Raw genomic sequence first — 6,000 nt, forward strand, 5'->3', positions numbered from 1 at the left:
CACCAAGAGTCATCCCAGGCGGAGGGGAGGTGCCTAGGATGAAAACTTCTGTTTTGTCTGAGTTCAGTTTCAGACGGCTGTGCTTCATCCATTCGGCTACTTCTTTCATTCCTTCATGCAGGTTGGTTTTGGCAGTGTTAGGGTCTCTGGTGAGTGATAGGATCAGTTGAGTGTCATCGGCGTAGGAGATGCTGTTGAGGTTATGTTGGCGTGCGATGGCCGCGAGGGGGCTCATGTATACGTTGAAGAGGGTGGGGCTGAGTGAAGATCCTTGTGGTACGCCGCAGATGACTTCAGTGGCCTCTGACTTGAATGGTGGAAGGCGGACTCTCTGGGTTCTTCCGGTGAGGAACGAGGTGATCCATTCCAGTGCTTTTCCTTGGATTCCGACGTTTCTGAGGCGTTGTAAAAGGGTGCTATGACAGACCGTGTCGAAGGCTGCGGAGAGGTCGAGGAGGATGAGGGCGACTGTGTCTCCATTGTCCAGTACAGTTCGAATGTCGTCTGTTGCTGCGATGAGGGCGGTTTCAGTGCTGTGCTTGCCTCGGAAGCCGGATTGTGAGGAGTCGAGGGATTTGTTGGTTTCGAGGAATGCGGCGAGTTGGTTGTTGACCGCTTTCTCGATGACTTTGGCCGGGAATGGAAGGAGTGAGATAGGGCAGTAGTTTTTGAGTTCGGTGGGGTCAGCTGTGGGTTTCTTCAGGAGGGCGCTGAGTTCGGCATGTTTCCAGCTTTCCGGGAAGGTTGCAGAGTTGAGGGAGCAGTTGATGACGTCTCGGAGGTGCGGTGCTATAATGGAGTCTGCTTTGTTAAAGATGTGGTGAGGGCATGGGTCTGTGGGGGATCCTGAGTGGATAGAGTTCATCAGACGGATGGTGTCCTCAGTGGAGATTGGCTTCCAGTCATTGAGGATGTTCAGAGGGGGTGGGGGTCCTGCAGGGGGTTGGGTGGGTTGGTCTTCGGGTCGGTTGTCGAAGCTGTTGTGGATGTCAGCAATTTTGTTGTGGAAGAATGAGGCTAGGGAGTCGCAAAGGGCTTGAGAGGGGGTGATGTCATTGGAGTTGGCTGAGGGGTTGGTGAATTCCTTGACGATGTTGAATAATTCCTTGCTGTTGTGGGCGTTGTTATCTAGTCGGTCCTTGAAGGCGGCTTTCTTGGCATTCCGGATCAGTCGGTGGTGTATGCGGGTGGCGTTTTTGAAGGCGTCCTTGGTGCTGGTGGTTGGGTCTTTTTTCCAGGCCTTCTCCAGGGAGCAACAGAGTTTCTTGGATTTCTTAAGATCATCGTTGAACCAGGAGGCCTTCTTGCTGCCTAGTTTGATTTGTCGTTTTTTCAGTGGTGCTAGGATGTCGGCGCTGTTGGATAACCATTGGGTGAGGTTGGTGGCTGCTTGGTCTGGGTTTGAGGAGTGGGCTGGGGGGTTTTGAAGAAGCGATGAGGAGATCTGGTCGATGGTGATTTTGTTCCAGTTTCTTTGCAGAGTGGGTTGGGGGTGGTTGTTGGATGTGGGCTTGTTGTAGGTAAAGTGAACGCAGCTGTGGTCAGTCCAAAGGAGAGCCGTGGTGTGGCTGAAGGAGACATGTTTGCTGGAGGTGAAGATAGGGTCGAGTGTGTGACCTGCGATGTGGGTGGGGGAAGTGACGAGTTGTTTAAGTCTGAGGTTGGCGAGGTTGTCCAAAAGGGAGGTGGTGTTGCGGTCGTTGTTCTTTTCAAGGTGAAAGTTGAGGTCTCCCAGAAGGATGTAATCCTTGGAGGGGAGCGCGTGTGGAGTGATGAAGTCCGTGATGTCTTCACTAAATTGTGCGCGGGGTCCTGGTGGCCTGTAAAGGAGGGTGCCTCTGAGTGTGGTTTTGGGGTCGGTGTGGATCTGGAAGTGAAGGTGTTCAGAGTTGGCGAGATTGACGTATGAGCTGGTTGAGATGCGGATGGATTTCTTATGGACGATAGCGATGCCTCCTCCTGTGTGGCCGGTACGGTCCTTGCGGATGATCTTATAGCCTTCCGGGATGGCAATGGTGATGTCTGGGGCTGAGGAGGCGTTCATCCATGTTTCTGTTAGGAAGGCGACGTCCGGAGAGATGGTGTCTAGTAGATTCCAGAGGTCAATGGCGAGCCTGTGGACCGAGCGGGTGTTGAGCAGGATGCATTGTAGGTGGTTGGGGTCGGATATCTGTTGTGTGTTCGTAGATGAGGAGTTGTTCTTGGTGCGGTCGAACTTGCAGGAGTTGCAGGAGAAGGGTCCATGGGTGTGTCCAGGAGCGGCTTGGACGCAGTTGGGGGAACGGCCGGGGTTAAGGGCTAGGAGGGTGGTGGCATCGTAAGTAATGCGGGAGGGGTGGACATTACGAGGAACAGGGGCTCTGGCGCTGGGCGCGGTCCAGGCGCGGACGGGCGTAGACGGGCTTACCTTTGGCGCACCTTCGGCAAAGGATGGGGCGCGACCGCTGCGCGTGACCGCTGCGCGCCAAAGCAGCTGTCATATGTGGATGGTGGAGGGGGAGGGGCGAGGGAGGGTCAGCTGGGAAGGCGGGAGCGGGGTGGAGCCTCGGGCGTGGCGACACAAACAACAACAACCTTAACGCTAAAATGGCCGGCAGCGCGAAGCGGAGCTGGCAGCCACAGTGCAGATCAAAGTGCTAGAATACCAGAACGAAAGGGCAGTCAGGGCAACGCAGGGACGAACAAGCAGCAATTAAGCGGGTTAGCGCTATCAGGCGACAGTGATTTTACCGCAAAGCGCACCAGCTATATATCTGAAATAATTAAAATTAAATATAGCGAAGTCAGTAATATCAGCAGTCCTGTAATGCGCCTTCTCAACAGATAGTAATGAGCATAAGCTGCTGCGTGGAGTAACGATACCAGGCTGGAGTCAGGATGGGGAGCAGCGAGGAGGAGCCGCCGCGTCTGTGAAGCACAGGACGGTCACAGCGCGATCAGTGCAGCGTAGGGGCAAGTGGACTTAGTGGGAGGGAGGGTCAGCTGGGAAGGCGGGAGCTGGGTGGAGCCTCGGGCGTGGCGAGCCTCTCCTCCTCTCCTGGACAGGCCTCTCCTCCTCTGCACCCCAGGACAGGCCTCACCTCCTCTGCCTCTCCTCTGGACAGGCCTCTCCTCCTCTGCCCCTCCTCTGGACAGGCCTCTCCTCCTCTGCACCCCTGGACAGGCCTCACCTCCTCTGCACCCATGGACAGGCCTCTCCTCCTCTGCACCCCTGGACAGGCCTCTCCTCTGGACAGGCCTCTCTCCTCATCTGCTCCCCCAGGACAGGCCTCACCTCCTCTGCCTCTCCTCTGGACAGGCCTCTCCTCCTCTGCCCCTCCTCTGGACAGGCCTCTCCTCCTCTGCACCCCTGGACAGGCCTCACCTCCTCTGCACCCATGGACAGGCCTCTCCTCCTCTGCACCCCTGGACAGGCCTCTCCTCTGAACAGGCCTCTCTCCTCATCTGCGCCCCCTGGACAGGCCTCAACTCCTCTGCCCCTCCCCTGGACAGGCCCCTCCTCTGCCCCTCCTTTGGACAGGCCTCTCCTCCTCTGCCCCTCCGTCTGGACAGACCTCTCCTCCCCCGGTTCAATCATGGATGGATCAGATGAATCTACTAAACAACAAACCCATCATTGTCGACAGCGCAAAATCTCTTGGTGTCATTCTAGACAAAAAACTCCATCTAACTCCCCACATCAATTCTATTGCAAAATCTGCTCGCTACCAACTGCGCCTTCTTTGGGGAATCCGTCGCTTCTTCCCGGAGCAGGACCTTATAACCCTGGTGCAAGCGCTGGTCCTCTCCAGACTAGACTACTGCAATTCTCTTCTTACTGACCTCCCCAAATCTCACCTGTCCCCACTTAAGTCTGTCTTCCATTCAGCAGCTCGTTTCATCTATGGGGCCAAAAGAAGCGATCACATCACACCGATGTTATCCACCCTCCGCTGGCTTCCCTTCGAGGCTAGAGCTATCTACAAGACCGCTTGTATCACTCACAAAGCCTTGCACTCCTCCTCTCCCCGCTACCTGGCGAATAAACTGAAACTCTCTGGAGGCTCTAGACCATCTCGGAATGCCGAGAATCTACTGCTTGAACCTCCCACTTTCAAGAAGGAAAGAACAATGGCCCAATCCTTTTCAGGCAACGCAGTGAGAATCTGGAACTCGTTTCCGCCTGAGCTCCGGACCACCACCTCCTCCCAGGCCTTCAAAAGGGACCTCAAAGTTCTCCTCCTCCAGAGACACCTCCAATAGTAATTCACGTCCTCTTGCTATTTGGAGGAAGGCTTCCCACTACTGATATTTACTACTTTCCATGACCCAGTGTTCTCCTGTGATGGGAGTGTCTGCCTTTTTGCAGTATTCTCCATGTACTTGTGTTCGGTGCCCTTTTGTAACATGCACACAACACTTTGCCCTTGTAACACACGGTTGCTACCTCTCACATGTTTTTACCTCTGATACTTGCACAAGTGCCACCTTGCCTACGTAACGCCTGTTCTTGTGCCGAGCACTTATTGCAGTATTATACCTCAAATTATACTCTGTTTTCTCTTTTAACTGCACACTTGTCACTTTTCCTCTTGTGCACTTTTGACTACCTCATGTATTTTTGGTTGTTCATCATTTTTTACTACCTCAAGTATTTTGTTTGCTCACAATTGTCACTATTACCTTTACTACCTCATGTATTTTTGGTTGCTCACAATGTTTACTACCTCGAGTATTTTGTTTGCTCACAATTGTCATTATTACCCTGACTACCTCATGTATTTTTGGTTGCTCACAATTTTTACTACCTCATGTTTTTTTGTTTGCTCACAATTGTCACTATTACCTTATGTAAGTAACGTATGTTTTAGCAATCTGCTCTTTTGTAATGTTTCTCATTATGTTTCATTTCTGTTCCGAATGTGAAGCGCTCTGACGCCTTCGGGTAAAGTCCGCGCTATATAAAAATGCATAAATAAATAAATAAATAAATAAATAAACCTCCTCTGCCTCTCCTCTGGACAGGCCTCTCCTCCTCTGCCCCTCCGTCTGGACAGACCTCTCCTCCTCTGCCCCTCCTCTGGACAGGCCTCTCCTCCTCTGCCCTCCTCTGGACAGGCCTCTCGGTGAAGGATTCTCATTAAGGACAGAGGAGCCCAGAGTTCATGCCACCCCATCCAGCGCCTCTGACTCCGCCCTGAGCCTCGGGGCGCTATGCACAGGCCCTGAAGAGCGACACTGCTCCCCTGGACATGGCCAGAGGCGCCCCCCCCCCCTCCCCCGGGCAGGACTGTGGCTCGGACCGAGGCGCTTTAATACCACACCCCAGACTCGAGGCGCTACACACGAGAATGAGGGATGTCCGGATCCATTTCCATCTTTCAGCCCAGGGGCCTGGCTCCGGGGATGCTGCCCGCCCCCCTCAAAGATCCGTCCCCCAAAAGTGACCTTTAACCCTGAAGTGGGGCAGATCTCTGGGGTATTTCTGGCTTGTGGTGATGCTCGTGTCTTGTGCAGCTGACACTGCCCCCCCCCCCTGTACCCCACTCCTGGTGTCTGTCCCTCTGGGGGTGATACTGTGTGTGTATCTTCTTGTGATAATACATGTTTAATCCGAGAAGCCTCGACTCCCCCCTCCCCCCCCCGCCTCCCCCCTCCTTCAGCTTTGCAAACATCCAACAATAAACCCCTCCCTGGGGGACTGCTGCTGCCTCCCCCTGGGGACCCCTGTAGAAGGTTAGGAGGGGACCCTCTGCTTCTTCTGGGAGGGGCCCCTCTGCTTCTTCTTGGAGGGGCCCCTCTGCTTCTTCTTGGAGGGGCCTCTCCGCTTCTCCTTGTGGGAGGGGCCCCTCTGCTTCTTCTGGGAGGGGCCCCTCTGCTTCTCCCTGTGGGAGGCGCCCCTCTGCTTCTTGAGGGAGGGGCCCTCTGATTCTGCTTGTGGGAGGGGCCCCTCTGCTGCTTCTTGTGGGAGGGGCCCCTCTGCTTCTCCTGGTGGGAGGGGCCCCTCTGCTTCTTGTGGTA

The 6,000-nt window shown here is 54.6% G+C and overlaps 1 protein-coding gene across 2 annotated transcripts in view; it reads right to left on the bottom strand.

The window, feature by feature from the left end:
• LOC147729391 (uncharacterized) overlaps positions 1-5,055 on the bottom strand; it is a 29,397-nt gene extending 24,342 nt beyond the window's left edge. For both annotated transcript variants that reach the window (XR_015309192.1, XM_086959697.1), the window contains exon 1: positions 4,981-5,055. The gene's annotated coding sequence lies outside the window, so the exon portion shown is untranslated. The remainder of the gene's footprint in view (positions 1-4,980) is intronic.
• Positions 5,056-6,000: the final 945 nt, after the last annotated feature.

The sequence above is a fragment of the Lissotriton vulgaris genome, chromosome 2_2, assembly GCF_964263255.1.
Source record: "Lissotriton vulgaris chromosome 2_2, aLisVul1.2, whole genome shotgun sequence".
Classification (NCBI taxonomy): Eukaryota; Metazoa; Chordata; class Amphibia; order Caudata; family Salamandridae; genus Lissotriton; species Lissotriton vulgaris.